This window comes from Carassius carassius, chromosome 12 (assembly GCF_963082965.1).
Source record: "Carassius carassius chromosome 12, fCarCar2.1, whole genome shotgun sequence".
NCBI lineage: Eukaryota > Metazoa > Chordata > Actinopteri > Cypriniformes > Cyprinidae > Carassius > Carassius carassius.
This window is the reverse complement of record NC_081766.1, coordinates 24,166,294-24,185,122: the sequence shown is the minus strand read 5'-3', so window position 1 is coordinate 24,185,122 and position 18,829 is coordinate 24,166,294. Positions and strand designations below refer to the sequence as shown.

The window sequence follows — 18,829 nt, the reverse complement described above, 5'->3', positions numbered from 1 at the left end:
ATCAGGTTCTTGAGAAGTTCCAGTCTGGGTTTAAATCACTGCACAGCACAGAAACCGCTCTTGTAAAAGTTCTCAATGATATTTATATGGCTACAGATTCGGGGGACTCTGTCATTTTAATAATGTTAGACCTATCCTCTGCTTTTGACACCGTCGATCACTCAATTCTTATCTCTCGGATGGAACACTGCGTTGGGTTAGGGGGGGCTGTTTTAAGCTGGTTTAAATCTTTTCTTACCAATAGATTTTTCCAAGTAAAAATAGGAAATTTCTCTTCTTCTCCTAGTAATCTTTCCTGTGGTGTGCCACAAGGCTCTGTTTTAGCTCCCGTCCTTTTTTCTCTTTATCTTCTCCCTTTGGGTTCCATTCTCAGGAAACATAATGTCTCATTCCACTGCTATGCTGACGATATGCAAATCTATATGCCTGTGTCTAGGAAAAATAACAGTTCTCTAGGCAACTTAACAGCGTGTCTTGAGGATGTGAAAGCTTGGCTTGCCAATAATTTTCTTTTTCTGAACTCAGACAAAACAGAAGTCATTGTTTTTAACTCCTCAGAATCCAGGCTAAGTAATCACCCTGACCTTGAATCTCTAAATCAGTTCATCTCTCCCCAAGTAAGAAATCTAGGTGTGATGGTAGATAGGTGCCTCAAATTTGACAAGCAGATAAGCACAGTCATTGGGTCCAGCTTCTTCTCTCTTCGCTCTTTAACAAAAATCAAATCTTTTTTCCCTAAGCGCTCCATGGAGACTGCTATCCATGCTCTTATTACCTCTCGCCTGGACTATTGCAATTCCCTATACTTTGGTATATCTAAGTCCCAAACGTCACGCCTACAGGTCGTTCAAAACGCAGCGGCAAGATTTCTGAAGGGAAAGAGGAAATTTGATCATGTCACCCCCCTCCTAAGATCCCTTCACTGGCTTCCGATTAATTTTAGAATTGATTTCAAAATTTTACTACTGGTTTTTAAATCATTAAATGATTTAGCACCTTCTTATTTGTCCGATCTACTCCATCCCTACCTTCCCACTAGAGGCCTTAGATCCAAAGATAAGCTCCTCCTTCAGATTCCCTCAACCTGGCTAAAATCGAGGGGTAACCGAGCCTTTGAAGTGGCCGGCCCACTGTGGAATAAGCTCCCACTCCATATTAGATCTGCCTCCACTTTGTCTGAGTTCAAATCATGTCTCAAAACTTATCTATTCTCGGTTGCTTTTAACTTATAAGAGTGTTCTATCATAAATTGTTTGCTACTATTTGTGTACTTTATAAGTGTTCTGTTTTAAACTATCTTGCTGACTTTAGAGTACTTAACCTTTTATTTTCCCTAACTTGTACAGCACTTTGGTCGGCCTGTGGCCGTTTTTATTTGTGCTTTATAAATAAACTGAACTTGAACTTGAACTTAAGTGTATTTTATTAAGTTGGTGCGTTTAACAGTTTCTGTAACTTATTACACAAAGGGCAACGCTGTTTAGCTTTGTTAACTAGATGGTAGCGCTGTGCAGAAAATTTCTCGCAGCTCGTCAGTAAAGGCGTTCTGTGATTAGAAGTACATCTTCAACATGTGCATTCAGATCAGGATTGCCAGGTTTTCAAAACAAATCCTGCCCACTTGTTTCTCAAAAAATTGTCCAAACGCATTTCCAGGAGGGCCGCGTGCGCTAAGCTGCTGTCGAATCACGACACAGGAACCGCTGGCACAATCAGAACTCGTTACGTATTTCTGGAGGGATTTTATAGAACAAGGAAGTCATCAGCCCGTTTTTATGACAGTGAAAACAGCGGTATACAGATAAGTTAATTGTGTGAAAAATACTGTGTTTTTTTATATGCGAAACATGAACACGTTATGTTGCACACTGTAAACACAATCATAGCTTCAGAAAAACCCAAATACTGATATTTCTGAATTCCATTGCATCCACTGTGGTAGAGGACAAAAACTATTATAAATAGATTCATATACATTAATTCAATAATGTCAGTAAAATGGCCCATCTTACCTAACGCTATTTCACTCAACTGTGAGTCCTGTGTGTCTCATACAGTAGGTGCTATTTGCATGATAGTTGCTGTCTGTACAGTGTTCCAAATCTGTCACTTGTAAGTAAAGGCAGCTCACAGACGTCTGAGGATGACCTGAGGGGGTCACCTAAGTCGTAAATGTATGAGAAACAAACCACAGAGACTGTGTTTTATGTTATCCATGGAAAGTTACAGCTGCTAAGACTTTTTATAACCTTGAAGCAGCAAAGGGATATAAGGTGGAGGACTGCCCTCTTCCTGGGTTGGTTTCACTCTGCAGAAATCACTTGTATTCTGTACGACTGTCTGACCTTCTTTATAAGAATAAAAGCTTTCTTTTTAATTATAGCCTGAGATTGAGTCTGTCTCTTATGCTGACGAGAGTTGATTTAATTTTGCCACAACAATTTGGTGTCAGAACGTGGGATTCCTTGGATGTGTCTTCTGGACCTGTGAGCGGACGGTGACTGATCATCCTGGACTATAGAAGTTCAGCCCTAGCCCGATTAGGTTTGAGGGAGAGAGGGACCGACCGCAGAGGCCCGGAGGGGACACCACTGGAATCAGAAAAGAACCTGGGTGGCAACAGAACTCTCGGGTAAGAGACAGTTCATGGTATTCTAAATTTGGGTTTTTTTAGAAATAAGGATTGGAATTTAAATTAGAAAACGGACGAACCATAGCGGTGGGTCCTTCTCTGTGGAAAGCACAATCAGGGTGATTCCAGGGGAATTTGATTGTGGGAATACTGCGGCACAGTTAATACATTTCTAGGGGGAATTGAAACTGCTGCAAACTGGCGTGATCGGAAATTGAGTTAGAAATTGAGATCGAAACGATCCAGATATTTCGAAGCGATAAGTTGAGATCACGCGCAAACATATTTCTAAAAGGGGAAGTGAGGCTGTGCGAGTATTGCCTCCCCGACTTTGGCAGGGGAAGTCGGATCTGTTGGAGACGTCTGACAGATTGTAGGCACGCCAAAGGAAAAGGTATCCACAGAGAAGGAAACTAGCAGATATGGGAAAGTCTCAGAGCAAGCTCGTTGAATATGATACACTGGTGTTTTAGGCAAATGAAAAAAAGTGTATGGCCAAAATTGCATGCAAGATATGGGGAAATTAATTAAATACCGTGGTTTTCCAAAAGAGGGAACGTTGAGTGTTAAGAAATTAAAAGCTGTGAAGAAATCAGTAGAAGAGGGAAGCGAGAGACAGAAAGGTTGTTGTGTGAGACATATGTGTGAGAAATGTGAATGAACTGTGAATTGTTGGATAACGGAAGCAGATAGGAGAGAAAGGAGAATGATGCAGAAAGAATTAGCAAGTAGAAAGGAGGAAAAGAAAGTTGAAGAATGTGAAGAAAATGTAAATGCCTCACATAGACCTACTAACCGCTCTGATGTTTGTGTTTCTAGACATGTACCTCTGCCCTATACACATTTTCCCGCGATTGAGTTGCAATCTGCGAAAATGGACCCTGACCTCGACTGCTCTCCGCCGAGAAGACCAATAGCACTCCAGATTGGAGACAAGAAACAGTGGAAGACCCAGAAATCATGCCTGAAACCCCCAACGAAGAAATTGAAGAGGTAATAGTGCGCAGAGCACCCCTAACAAAGAAAAGAAAAACAAGACAAACAGTGAAAGAACAAAATGTGATTATAACAGCTCCAATGATTGAAGTTTCAGGTCCTGACGGGCCTATTATGGTCTTTAGACCGTGGACTATAACGGACATGAAGGAAGCGATGGCTCACGAGCCCTGACGAAGCAGGTGATAAATTTAAAACGAACTGAGAAGGCTGTTGGCAGTGAAACTGGGGGCTACGAGCTGGCATAAAGTGAGTGGAAAGCTGCAGAAAGAGGATTGTCGGAGAGAACACTGCGAGTGGACACATCATGATAATGCAGACTACCAAAAGGCTGTGGAAGAGCTGGCTGAGGGAATAAAAGCAGCATTTACAGCGCGCGTGGACACAGCAAAGATTGGCAACTGTTCCCAGAGCAGAGACGAGTCTGTTCAGGACTATTACCACCGCTTGTACCTGATTTTCAACAAACACAGCGGGTTGGAGGAACCAGATGGCATCAGGCTGGCACATGGGAGTGTCACATGCGGAGCTGGTTTTTGAATGCACTGAGACCTGAAATTGCACAAGCAGTAAAGACCAGTTACATAAAATGGAAAAGTGGATGGCTATCTGCTGTTTTGGCACACACTCTGCATGCAGAAGAGGTGCAGACAGCGAAGAAGGAAAGGGTCAAAGCCAAAACCAACAAAGAGTGGCAGCTGGCGGTAGTGCAAGCCGTGTCAAAGCCGGGGGGCTATTCTGCGCAGCGAGACCAGCAATCGAGAGGGGGAAGATGGAAGAGAGGAGTAGGAAGATATCCGAATGAAACTGAAAGAAAATCTGAAAGATGGGGTTGTTGGATCTGCGAAGACTGATGAACATACGACATTCAAGTGTACCAGATGCAGGCTGTGCAAAAAGGACAGTCATTGGGCAAGGGAATGCCCGGAGAACCAGCGAAATCAACAAGCAGACTGAAGCGAGGGAGACGGAGAGCAGAGAGGAGGGGTGCAGGGCGAGCAACCAACGGTCACAAGTCTGGGAAGTGAAAATTTTCTAACCACAAACACTCACACATACACTGATGTACTTTCTGCTCTCTGCAATGAAGAAAAAGCTTGCTTTCCTTTGTGTATGTCTGATTCTGTTGATGAACATCCTGATAAATGTGCGATTATATTTAAGAGTGAAGCCTTTATGAAAATGCCTAAATATCCTATGCTAGTGGAGGGGATATTGATTGAGTTTTTAGCTGATTCTGGAGCCGCAAGGTCAGCTATACGGCCATGTGATTTGCAATGCCAACCACAATTAACAGGCGAAATTAGTGAGTCAATTTCTGCATCAGGGCACGTAATTTGTGAAAGATTCACAGTGCCTCTGAATTGTGAAACAGAGGGGGGCGAGGTGCTGAGGCATGCTTTTCTCTACACCCCTGCATGTCCAGTGCCTTTGATGGGGAGAGATTTATTGTGCAAACTAAATTTGACACTGATTGCAGACTCTGGGGGTGTCTGAGTGGCAGAGAAAGTGCAGATTTGCTGTCTGCAAGCAGAACCAAAATGGGCATATGAATGGCACATCATAAATTCTGATTGGGCTGAAATGATGTGTGAACTGGCTAAAAATCGAACAAAACCATTTGACAGAGAGATCATGTTGCCTGACAAATTGCATTGCACGTCACATGTTGTGGTACAACGAGATGACCAGTATGAAAGAGACTGGTTTGAGGGGAAAAAAGGAGAAACTTTACATTTTGATAAAATATTTTGGACAGAAAATGTGTGTGCAGTTTCAGTTTGTCTGACAGAAAAACAGCTTCAGTTTTACTTAATGGCAGAAGATTCTGTGCCTCACTTATCGCTCTCCGAGGCCAGGAGACAGACAGGGCCCAGATTAGAACTGTTTGTCAAAAGCTGTGTTTATGCCACAGACTGGAGACAGATAGGAGAGAGGGTGAAACACAGTGAGAGTCTGGGAGCGTTTATGTCTGAGTGCGAGCATGACATTGAAGCAGAGAGAGTTGTGGTACCCATTGACAAAAGAGAAAGGGAAAATAATTGCATGACAATTATTTGTGCCTCAGATATACAACCAGCATTAGCAGAAGTGCCATCAGAGTTATGGGCAAAACACAAATATGATGTGGATTTAATTAAAGGATGTAAACCAGTTGTGGTCACCCCAAAATCTGATTACAGACCGTGTCAACGTCAATACCCTCTAAAACCAGAGGCAATTCTTGGTATAAAACCAGTGTTTGAGTCACTATTAAGAGAGGGGATAATGGTGCCATGCAATGATTCTCCAGTTCGCACTCCAATTTTCCTGTGAAAAAGATAAGGGATGAGGGTCAGCCCACAGAGTGGCAATTTGTGCAAGATTTACAGGCTGTGAATGCTGCTGTCAGGCAAAGGGCTCCATTAGTGCCAAATCCATACACAATTTTGTCACAAATACCACAAGATGCAACATTCTTCTCAGTGGTAGATTTGGCAAATGCATTTTTAGCGTGTCAGTTGATAAAGACAGCCAATTCTGGTTTGCATTTGAATTTGAGGGCAAAGGTTACACTTGCACTCGAATGACACAAGGGTATTACAACGCCTCTATCGATTACAACGAAGCCCTAAGGAGGAGTTTGGAACCTTTGACCCTGACAGCAGGTACAGCTTTGTTACAATATGTGGATGATCTTTGCTTGTGTGCTCGTGATGAGCCTACATGTGTAGCTGACACTGTGACTCTCCTGAAGCATCTGGCCCAGGAGGGCCATAAAGTCAGCCTGACAAAACTGCAGTTAGTAAAACAGATTACATTCCTGGGGCATGTAACACCAAATAGCAAATCACTGTCTGAAAAAAAAGGTTAAAGCTATAAAAGAAGTCCCAAAACCACAGACAAAGAAACAAATGCTTTCATTTTTGGGGATGTGTTCATATTGTAGAACATTTATTCCAAATTATGCGATTCTTGAACAGCCCTTGAGAGGCCTAACAACAGAGCAGAGATGGCAAGCCTTGTTTACCTAAACACACTCCTCACTATGCTAAGTCGATGCATGGGAAAGACCACGCATTGAAAGGGGGAATGATTATGCAAATGAAAGAATTGTGGTTTACAAAGGGGTTCACAATTTATGCAGAAAATGTTTGCAAAAGATGTGTCATTTGTAATACACATAATGTAGCAAGAGGCATAAAAATGCCTCAGGTATCCCAGACAGCACCGATGGGGCGCTTCGAATATTTACAGATAGATTTCATTGAACTGTCCCCATGTGAAGGGAAAAAAATTGTTTGGTATTTGTGGACATGTGGTCCAAATGGGTAGAGGCCTTCCCAACGTCCAAACAGGATGCAGCAGCAGTAGCAAAAGCTCTGCTAACTGAAATAGTCCCGAGATGGGGGATCCCACGAAAAATCAGTTCAGACAATGGAACACATTTTGTCAATGAGGTAATTAAACAGGTGGGTCAGTTCTTAGGAATTGATATGAGAACACACTGTGCGTATAAGGCCTCAGGGGGAGGGGCTATCGAACGGGACAATAAAAAACAAATTGGCTAAGTGTTGTGAGGAGACTGGACTCACATGGGTTAAAACGCTCCCCATCGTTCTCATGTACATGAGAATGAGAAAACGTTCCAGAGTAAACCTGAGCCCTTTTTAAATTCTCTTTGGTAAACCACCATTTATGGGGATAGGAGGGGGTAAACAACAGCTGCCATCTACAGAGGTGTGTGAGCATGACATGTTGAGCTACTGCAAAGAAATGTCTTCTCTGTTGTCCAATGTCTGTGTGCAGGTGAAAGCTGCTCAGGGGAAGGTTGCTAACCTGAAAACCTCAACCTGAAACCAGGGGATTTCGTGGTGGTACGAGATCTGAGGAGAAAGAGCTGGAAGGCGAAAAGGTGGCTGGGACCGTTCCAGGCCGTTCTGAATGTCTGTCACGATTGCAGAAATCAGAACTTCGGATCAAGGCAAATACTATTGTGGCAATGACAAAACGGGAACTTATTGGTGTGAAGCATTAAGCATTGTTGTAGGCGAGCACCACAGCCAATGAAACATCTTGTTGAGCCTGCTTTTGAACCAGCTACAAAGGATGGGATGGGAAATGAGGAAGCGGTCAGAGGGGGAATGAATCCTGCAGTACAAAAAGCCATGACGAAGTGCCAGGGGAACAAGGCGTGTACTTTGGCACTGCTGCAAAAAGAGGAGCTGAAGATAAACACCAGCTGCTGGCTGTGTCTGCAGATGTCTCATTCGTGGAGAGCTGCTCCATTGACTGTAAAACCGTAAAAGAAACCAAATGCCTGATACCCCAACAGATGACAGAAGTGCTGATGGCTGCGGCTGACATAGAGAAAGGGAGAATACCGAAGAGGAGGCCTGAACTTTACTGCAAGGAGACACACGGTGACAACAAATCAGACATAATGATACCACCGCTGAGAGTGGTGCACACGCATTTCACACCCACTCATTAACATATAATTTGCATGCAGGTTGTCTTTGAAAATGAAAACGAAAATGAAAACAGTGAAATAAAAGAGGAATTAAAATGACAAGTAAAATTTACATTTAAATTTGAATTGTGTCACTATTATTGCGTGAGCGTTAATAAAGAGCTTTGTAAAAACTGTATGTGTAGTTTCTTTTTCACGTTTGGCTTTTCATTTTAATATTGGCAGTCTTGCCTCGAGACTGTATTGAAAATGAAATGTGAAATCACCAATTGCATTTTATTTTTCAATTTGACAGGTATGTCACCTGAAAATGAAATCATTTAATTTCATTCTCAATTTTGTCACATATTTTGCGTACAGTTTTCTGTAATGAAATCGTTAATCTGGTTTTAATTTTAATTTTAATCATTTCATTTATTTATTTAAATTTGGCAGAAAATGCCTTCCATAGCTTTCATCTCAGTTGTCAAGGCCTCTGAGCACCTCAGGGCAAAATCAAATCAAATCAGGGCCTCTTGCTGAGGCTGGAACTGAGGGATGGAGCGATAAAATTCTGGGCTGATAATTTGAATCTCAGCCACAACTGCAGTGAGGGCAAGGGTGTTTCTGTCCACTCCGATCTTCATGAATGCTCTTGTCATGCTTCCTTCCTTTTTAAACGCACGGATAACTTTTTTCTATCTCTTGAGAACATCATCTGGACACTTGGCTGTTAAATGTAAAAAAATAAATAAGTAAACTGTTTGTGGTGACACTACATTTGAAGGTCTTCTTGTTACAGCGTTATACATTTTAGTACTAAGTAATACTAAATAACAACAAGCACTTACTTGTTAGAGGGTTAGACTTTAGTTTAGGTTCAGCTGCATGTAGTTATCCATAATTCATAGTTATCACTAAAGGTGTTACATTTAATGTCTAACAAGGACAATGAAAGTGATACCCAGTTTGTCAATGCATTACAAATTTTACAAAACATCCATAGGCAGAGGGTAAACCGACTTTAGGGTAAGGATAGATGCGATTCCTCCTTAAAAACACATTCAAATTGTATGTCATAAAATGGTTCTGTGTCTCCTATCAACAACCTACACATCCTAACATAAAAACGTTATTTATGAAGGTATTTTATGTTACACTTCACACTTCTCTAGTAAGTTTTGTATGTGTGAAGACACTGAATACCATGAATGAAAGTTTTCTGAAATGAAATAAATTTTAATGGATTTCCTAAGCTCGGAGAGTAGGGAAAAGTGAACACTAGGGATGACGCAGTTAATCCGAACAAAGTTCATGCAAGTGGCTCTTTTCTAACGTGTTAAATAAGAAACATCCATAATGTGCAGAGCGGGGTGGGGGCGCGATGGCAGGGATTGAGAACCACTGGCCTAACCATTGCCTTACCTAATGCAGCAAAAAAAAAAAAAAAACATATTGAGTGGATTAGAAAGAAACAGCCGAGCAACAGAGAAGGACAGCAGCTTGTAAGTGTTTAGTCTTGTTTTCTCATTAGACTAATGTGTGATCGTCATTGCTAGGAAAGTTTTTGGTTTAAATTGTGTGTGTCTTACCCTGGTAACGTGCTAAAAGTGGCACTTGGTTTTGTGTTTGCCTATCGTGGGATTGCCCAGTTTCAATCTGCTAAATAGTGAGGCGTGGCCAAAGCCAGTGAAAGTACTTAATTAGCTGTTTTGAAAGCACTTGTCAGAAGAAACAGCCGAGCAACAGAGAAGGACAGCAGCTTGTAAGTGTTTTCTCATTATACTAATGTGTGATCGTCATTGCTAGGAAAGTTTTTGATTTAAATTATTTTTAAAAAAATAAAAAAAACTGGCAATGCGTTCTGTACTAGACTAACTAAGACTTGTCATGGCACTTGTATACTGTTGTTGTTCTCTTGTTGACCTGACCACTTCTATTGTTCTCATTTGTAAGTCGCTTTGGATAAAAGCGTCTGCTAGATTATTAAATGTAAATGTAAATTATCATCTAGAAAGTGTACATAAAAGCACTCCCTTTATTATCATTAAGCTGTCACTCATCTTAATTCATTGCAATCTCACAAAATTCTGCTAATCAATTAAGCTAACTGTACAATTAATATTTTATTTAGCCTTGAATTACAGTGGAGAAGGCACGCTCAACTCCCAAGTTGTTTTAATGGGTGCGAGTAATAAAGAAGTTATCCAAAGGTAAAAGAGGAAAAACCACACTCTCAAGATATCCTTTCATAAATTTGTGACACACTGATGATGGCTTAGGCCGAAACGCATCTGTGTAAGACATGGTATGAATAAATTTATGGAAGGATATCTTGAGAGTGTGGTTTTTCTTCTTTTACCTTTGGATAACTTCAATATCTATGGTGAGGCTATTCTAACTTAAAGGGGTCAAATTATGTAATTCCTTTTCATTTTTCTTCAGTGTGTTATGTAACTGTTTCTGCATGTATAAGATCTGCTGAGTTACAAAGCTCAAAGTCTCAAACCCAAAGAGAATCTTTATAAATGATTATTTATATTCTTTATGAATGTTAAGGCTCAGCCACGCCTCCTAAAATGCCTCGTTTAAACACGCCCCCACAAATCTACGTCAGTCTGTGGGGGCAGAGTTTCATAACGCCGCCCAAATGTATACACAAAGAAATAAGGCATAATACATTTATACTCGCTACAGTGTTGTTGCTTCCTGCATTTTTGCTGTGGTGGAACTGATAAGCCTTCCCCAGCCTTCCTACACACTCTCTGCCTATGAAAACATAAGGCGAAATCATCTTAAGTAAATCACTCACTGCTCTTGACAGAATTACTATGTAGTTTTAACAAGAATTTATCCACAGTCAAACTAAAAATCAGATATAATTGATTATATTGTTTTACTGGTGGGTGCAGGACACTTGTTCATTTATGTAAGTGGGTATAGCAAAATAGAGTGAACTGTGAAATATTATATCCAAAAATTCTTCATACTGTAGACTACCAGTGAAATTGTAAAAAAAAAAATTAAATAAAATAAAAATTAGGGACCTGACCATGTTTTGCTTAAGTGTTTCTTTCTTTAATTGCTAATGCAACCTTTTCACACCACAGACTGAACAAAATTAAGCATTGCTTGCTTGGTAATTGTTCAACAAAGTATTGATAGTTGTGTAAATATTATCATACTGACAGTTGTCTGAAGTTTTTGGTTGATTCCATTACATATCTTTCTATCAAAGATATCTGACATTATCAAGAGGAATTAGTTCTGACACAGTTTAACTCTGATTTCTTGTCATATTTTATTACCAATTTCTAAACTATAACAAATAAACTGTGATAATGTGAGAAATGTTGAAGGTGTCTGAATACATTTTGGTTTGACTGTGTATTTTATTTTACAGTGAAGACTATGCAGTGCTATTTTAAATTAGTTTCTGGACACCTACTAACTTAAAAAAAAAAAAGAAAAAAAAAGTAAAAATTGTGTAAATAGCACAAATAAATAGAACAAACATACAGTACATATTAAACAATTTCAGACAGGGCCCACTGTACAGCCTGCACCAGGGCCCCTCTAACCCCAGCTACGGCCCTGGGTTAAGGTACCAAGACAGAGCAATGCACTGTGTGTACTGTAAGAAATAAAACAAGAAGGCATGTGGTTTAAAAGATTGCAAGTAAAATAAAAAGCACATCTGAATGCAATAGTTTCATTATTGTTCATTATTATCCAGAGCGGCTTACTATAAAAAATTTGTGCGACCAAATCATGTTTTGCGCCAGTAACTGAAAAAGTTAGTTGCGCAAGTGCCACCAGTGGAAAAGGTTAGTGTAGTTCCCTGTATATTTAAAAATATTCCGGCTCTTCAAGCTTTATAATGGGAGTGAATGGTACCTGGAATTTTGAAGCCAAAAAATGTGCATCCATCCATCATAAAAGTAGTAATCCATATGGCTCTAAGGGTTAATAAAGGCCTTTAGAAGCGAAGTTATGTGTTTTTGTAAGAGAAATATGTATAATTATAACTTTATAAACCATAATCACTGGTTTCCGGTAATGGCTGTATGCAAGTCTAGTTCCGGCGGGAGAGAGACCTCTGACCTGACGCATAATGTAGGAGTAGCATAAGCTTAGGTGAGAGCAGACTGAAAATAGTTTCAGATAAAGTAAAAAAGTAATACTGAATAAATGAAAACAACTAAGTATGACTAATTTACTAAACCAGATTGTATAGTACTCACACTAACAAATGTATTTTTAAAGCATTTTTGAAGTAAATGTACTAATCATTACTCACAACAAACGGTTGCAAGAGTGTGCCTAAAAAAGTCACGTTCTTGCTCTAATGCTTCTATCCGTTTCAAAAGGTTGTCCTCTGGTGATTCATCAACAGATGCCTGGACTCTTTAACATAGGTATCATTGTTTTTTTTTGTAACACTCTTTGTTTTTTTTTTCCATCAAAGACTAGTTTTGATATAACAGTCACATGAGGATTGTGTAGTGGTTACATAGATCATTAATCATCTCACCTTTTTCACTTTCACAGCTTGCAGCAGGTGCAGTGTCTGGGTACGAGGCATCTGTAAAACAAAATTAATGTAATTCTGGTAACCATATACAAAATTACATTTTATAGTAAAATTATTATGAGAAAACAGTAAAATCCTGCACACTATCAACTTGCAAAACAATAAAAAAATTATGCCTGATGAAAATCATACGATCAAAACATTGCTATTAAAGTATTTTTTTATTGTTTTGCAAGGTAATAGTGTGCGGGATTTTCTTGTTTTCTCATGTTTTTACTATATCAGTCTTTTTTCCTACGCACCTATCTATGACCTACAGGTGTTCGACGCTAATTGATTATAGTAAAACTATTAAAAAACTGAATTAAATATATTATGTAGGTTACACCTCATAATTAATATAGGTTACATCTAGATAAAATTATATTACATTAAGCTAACATCTGCATGCAACTACATATTAGTGTGTACAAAATACATTTCAGAAGATTGATTTCTAACCTGGGTTATTTTCAGGATCCACAGACTGCTCGGGGACCTCATTCTCCTCATCTGTGAAAATAGTAGTTATGTAGTTAAATGTGTAGCAAAGCAAGTAAATTGATAACGTAGTGAATGAAATGCTTAATGAGCTATTATCAAGTCAATATTAACCACAGGATGATCCATATCTTTCGTTTTTATCTAAAACCAGTAGAGCACGGGTTTTCTTATCTTCCTCCTTCGCAACATTGGAATGTGGAGAATCAAAATCCTGTCTCTGGAATCAGTCATCATAGAGATTAAAGATGTCTATTTGATTAAATGTTCTTGCTTGTGTCTGTCATTGCACGGTTGATTCAACGCAATATGCTTTAGGGGTGGGCGATATGACCAAAATATTATATCACAATATGAGTATTTGTATCACAATAACAAGTTATTTTTTTATTTTTAATATGGATTTTATAATATATATATATATATATATATATATAAACTTGATACCAAAGTGATGTAGTCAAGAGCAATGAAAGATTTTCTCTTACTGCTGTTTGATCTATTCTACATGAACGACAGAGAGGAGCAATACTAGGTAACTTCCCCTTTAAGACCGGTACCAATATACTGTTAACACATGCATTTTTTCTCACAGCAGTTGTTCACGTTCACTTAAGAACTAAAATATTGTGTTTATGAAGATACTTTCAAAGACGGGCATTATGACGCATATAAAGTTAAGTGTGTCTTCAATGCCAAAAAAGCTGCAAAATTGCTCAGGAGCTCAAGGGGCAGTGGATATGCGGCCTTAAATACAGAAATCGAGATATATATCAGTTATTTTCAAACTGCAATGCTTAAAAACTGGTAAAAAAAAAAAGTAAAAAGAAAAAAAGTTAAGTTTTTGATACCACCTGCATAGACGTGAGCTCGTACATTAACTGCGATGGAGAAAATAGTACAAAATCTCTATCGTTACCGGTTCACACATTTTTACCCGTTTAATCTTATCTACCGCTATATCGTCCACCCCTGTCAGACTCAATTAATTGACTATTTATATTAAAGAATTTTACATACCTTCAACCTGACGTCTTCTTCTTCTTCTTCTTCTTCTTTTTAATGTTTAACGGCGGTTGGCATCCAGCATAATTGGTGCATTACCGCCACCCTCTGCTCCGGAGTGTGGATCAGAAAACAGGTTCACATATTTATTCACCCCATTCCCTCCTACTCCCCAAGCATATAAATCCACACACTTCACCATTATTCAACCCTATTATAATACTTAAAAAAAAAAAAAAAAAAAAAAAAAAAGTAATAGTAATAACCTTCCTCAATACTCCTATGACTCTTCACACTCTACTATAAACCCCTGTGTCCCTTAAGAAACCCATAAGAATTCTAGTCTGTGCCCTATGTTGAGTGCTCAATAGCCCTTTTAATGTCATGTCCTGAACCTCTATCTCTCTCAACTTATTCCTCATCATCTCTCTCTGAACATCATACCTGCTGCACCTCAAGACCACATGCTCCACTGACTCCTCTTCCTTGCACACCTCACACAATCCTGTGTCATGTTTTCCTATTACCTTTATTGTTTTATTTAATAAACAATGTCCCAATCTTAACCTAGAGATGACCGTTTCCTCTCTGCTATTTCCACTTCCAATCACTGTACACTTAACATCCCTCTGGATTTGATATAATTGCCTTCCTTTTCCCTCTCTATCCCACCTCTCTTGCCACATTTGATGTACTGTCTTCCATATCACACTTTTAACCTCTGATTTGCTGATACTGACTTGCATTTCTATATTTCCTTTTAATAATGCTGTCTTGGCTAATTTATCTGCCAGTTCATTTCCCCTTATCCCTACATGTCCTGGTACCCATACAAATTGTATCTGCCTTCCTTGATTAAATATTCTTGTAACTGACTGTAGGACTTTATATAGTATGTCTTGCCGACTTTTTGAATAAAATGACCTTATACTTGCTAACACTGACGATGAATCTGAACAAACTAATACTTTATGCTGCCCTGTCTTTTCCACCCAACGTACAGCGATAAATATTGCCAGCATTTACATTATATAAACCCCTAACATATTAGAGGTTCTTCTATTAATTCCAATTCCTTTACTTGGAACCACCACACTCAATCCTGTTATTTCTGTCTCTGGTTCCTTAGCGCCATCTGTATAAACCTGCGTGTAATCATTATACTTTTCTGCTATCCGATTGTTGAACACCATTTTTAGTTCTCTTACGAGAGTTCTCTCGTACTGCGTCTTAGCTAAGACGCTACGGGAAAAGTCTCTTTTCACGAAATACTGAAGCAAAAAAAAAAATCCTTAATTTTGAATTTTTGTAAAGCGCATTTGTAGCAGTACACAGCCATAGGCGAGACGGCTCGCTCGCTTATTGGCTGCTCTGTGGCAAGTGCACAGCCTATCGAGCGCAGGCTGATGCAATATCAGACCAATAAGGGTGCTACGCGCCCTTCACGCCACTTCCCGCCGAAACGGGTGTGGCCCAACCCTATAAAAGGAGCTCGAAAAGGCTGACTCACCTGATTTTTCATCTCTTCAGCGAAGCTCACGCATCGCTGGATCACGAGGAAGCAAGCGCCGTCTGATAGGCATCTCAGCGGGACGAGCCACTTCTGAAGCTGCTGGCCTTCGCCGTCTCCACTGCCGTTCCTGCTGCGCGTTCCGGCGCACATATCCTTTCAATTCTGTTATATCCAACTGTTCTTTATGCGTGTGTGTGTTCGCCCTGCGACACACACTCGTAAAAGAGCTTGCGTCTTTTTTAAGATGCCTTCCTGCGGCTCGTCAGAGCCCCACTCAGCGAGGGGGACCGGTACGTCATCTGTGTCTCCTGCCTGGGTGAAGTTTATGCAGCGCTCCCGCTCGCTGACGGCGGATGCCCTTACTGCGAGCTGTTGCCATGGTGACTCTGAGGACTCGCTTGGCCTTTTTCTCTGAGCCTGCATTCTCCGCTGCGCTGAGGCGCCGTAAAAGCACCGCTTCCAGCGCATTCCGGAACCGTCTTCAGCTCAACCAAGTTCGCCGGTTCGCCCTGCTTCACCGACCTCCCCTGCATCGCTTCCCGGGGGGCAGCGCCCGCTGTTTGCCGCCGCGTCGTCCGAGGAAGTCGATCTCAGGGCCGCGTCGGGGGAAGAGGACACGTGCTCTCTGCTAGCTTTGGGCAGTGAGGGCTGGGCGAGCTCCGAGGTTCTCGCGCCTTCTGCTCAGAAGCCCAGCAAACGAGCTGACATCGAGAAGGAGCCGAGGCGAGTCCTCACGCTGGCCGCGACGAGTCTCGGCCTCGAGTGGTCTGCACCAGCGCCCCCCTCTCGTTCCCGACTTCTCAAAGCCCGCCTCATTTCTTCCTGAGCTTCACGAAGAGGTGGCGAAGGCTTGGAACGGACCACGGCAGAGGATTACGGTGAGGCCGGAAGCCCCGAAGCCATCCGGGGAAAGCGCCGGTGTACGAGTCGCAGCGGCCGAACTCTCACCTAAGCGCGCCACTGTTTCAGTTCCAGGGATTGTGACTGTTTCAGCGTCTTTTGCAATGCGCAAGCCTGTACGGTGGACCGCTTGCCTGCAAAAAAAAAAAATATATTTCCCGAAAAGGTGTAATTTCTGGTGTCCCGGCCATGGCCGATGGTGCTATAAATGTAGTGACGATGCCCACTGCTCAGTGCCCATCTCCACAAATAAGCACAGCCCTTCACACAGGGCTCGCGCCCATAAAAGCGACTCAAGTCGATCGCGCGCACTGCATAGTAAACGTGCCCACTCCTCAGTGCCCACAAACACTATGTCACACGCGTCATGTGGTTTCTGTAAAAACGAAACCCGTGCACGTTCGTTCTGCCCAGGCAGACAGCGAGTCTAAAGCAGTAAATGTGCACGCTTACAGCCCACAATTACTCACAGACAGCACGAGTCCCACGGGACCCGCTCAGGGGGGTCGCGGGCGAGCGATCTGCCCGCTGTGATCAGCGTGCTCCCCGCCTCAAATGTCACAGGCTTAACGCCCATGTTAGAGCACATCGAAGCGCTGCCATTGCCCAGCCAACAGAGCGCGCTTCGCATCCAACCCCTAGCCATTCATGCAGACGCATGGTCAGCGCTTCCAGAGGTTTCGGATTGGGTGCTAGACATTATAAGGGGAGGCTACTCGCTACAGTTTTTTCGACGCCCTCCGTGCTTTTTAGCACACGTCGAAACTTTGGTCAAAACAGAAGTAGCACACCTACTTCGAGCCGAAATATTAAAACTGTTGAGCAGAGGGGCTGGCCAGGAATACCAGTTTACAGTCCTGCCGTTAGGCTGGTCCGTGGCTCCTCGTACGTTTACTCAGAGGCATGCGAGTGCTGAACTATTTGGACGACTGGCTGATTCTGGCTTAATCACGAGCAGAGCTCGTGGAACATGGGGCCAATTTACTCGATCACCTCGAGAAGCTCGGTCTTAGTGTTAACTGGACGAAGAGTTCGCTGAACCCCAGTCAGACAAGACTGTTTTTGGGTATAGCTCTGGACTCATGTTCCATGACGGCGCGGCTGTCACCACAGCGCGCGTTGGGCATTCAGCGCGCAGCGAATTCTCTCTGCTGCGGCGCGACCGGTTCGCTCAGAGAATTTCAGAAGATGCTGGGTCTCATGGCCTCAGCATCTCCAGTTCTTCGGTTGGGCCTGCTCTGCATGTGCCCCCTGCAGTTCTGGCTGAGAGCGCGGGTATCTGGTCGGCTGCGTCTCAGGGTCAATCAGAGCTGCGTTACAGCCCTGAAACCCTGGACGGCGAATGACTGGTACCAATCAGGTGTAAGCCTGGGGACTTCCTCGAAAGTGAAGATGGTGTCGACGGACGCCTCCACTTCGGGATGGGGAGCGCTGCTCGAGGGCAGACCGTCCTTTGGCTTGTGGTCAGAACGGGAAAAGCTCCATCATATCAACTGTCTGGACATGCTGGCAGTGGAGAACGCGCTGACGCACTTTTGTCCCAGAATCAAGGGCCGCCACGTCTTAGTCCGTTCGGACAACATGTCTGTGGTGTCCTACATAAATTGCCAGGGCGGTCTCGGGTCCCGAAACCTGTACAGGCTGGCGGAACGCCTCCTGGTTTGGGCTCAGCGCAACTTGCGCTCGCTGAGGGCAGTTCATGTGCCTGGGCTACAGAATCTGGGTCCAGACAGGCTGTCCAAAGACAACATTCCCACGGGCGAATGGTCTCTACACCCGCAAACAGTCCGGCTGTTGTGGGAGAGATTTGGCAGGGCGGAGGTGGACCTCTTCGCGTCCCACGAAATCGCTCACTGCCCCGCGTTCTTTTCCAAGAACGAAAGCGCGCTGTCACGGAGATGGTCGTGCTGCCTGCTTTATGCTTTCCCTCCCGTCTCCCTCCTTCCGCAGTGATAGAACTAGTGAGAGAAACGAGATGTTTAATACTGCTTGTAGCACCTTTTTGGAAGAACCAACCATGGTTCCCAGATTTGATGCAGTTAGCAGACATCGCCCCGTGGCCAGTGCGGTTGAAGAGGGACCTCCTCTCGCAGGCCAGGGGCTCGATTTGGCACCCTCAACCGGAGTTGTGGTCCCTCCATGTGTGGGCGCTCAACGGTTACCCGCTGATCTCTCAGTGGGAGTGCTAAATACCGTCACTCAGGCTAGAGCTCCGTCGAGCACGACGGCTGTATGCCGCGAAGTGGTCGGTGTTCTCCAGCTGGTGCACAGCTCGGG

The 18,829-nt window shown here is 42.4% G+C and overlaps 2 long non-coding RNA genes across 2 annotated transcripts in view; both read right to left on the bottom strand.

Moving 5' to 3' along the window:
* LOC132155123 (uncharacterized) overlaps positions 1-18,829 on the bottom strand; it is a 771,383-nt gene that overhangs the window by 555,287 nt on the left and 197,267 nt on the right. The gene's annotated exons all lie outside the window — the stretch shown is intronic.
* Positions 12,594-13,370, bottom strand: LOC132154256 (uncharacterized). Its single transcript, XR_009437124.1, has 3 exons — positions 13,249-13,370; positions 13,096-13,146; positions 12,594-12,645 (listed from the first exon to the last, which is right to left on the bottom strand). It is a non-coding gene; the product is annotated as an uncharacterized LOC132154256 (long non-coding RNA).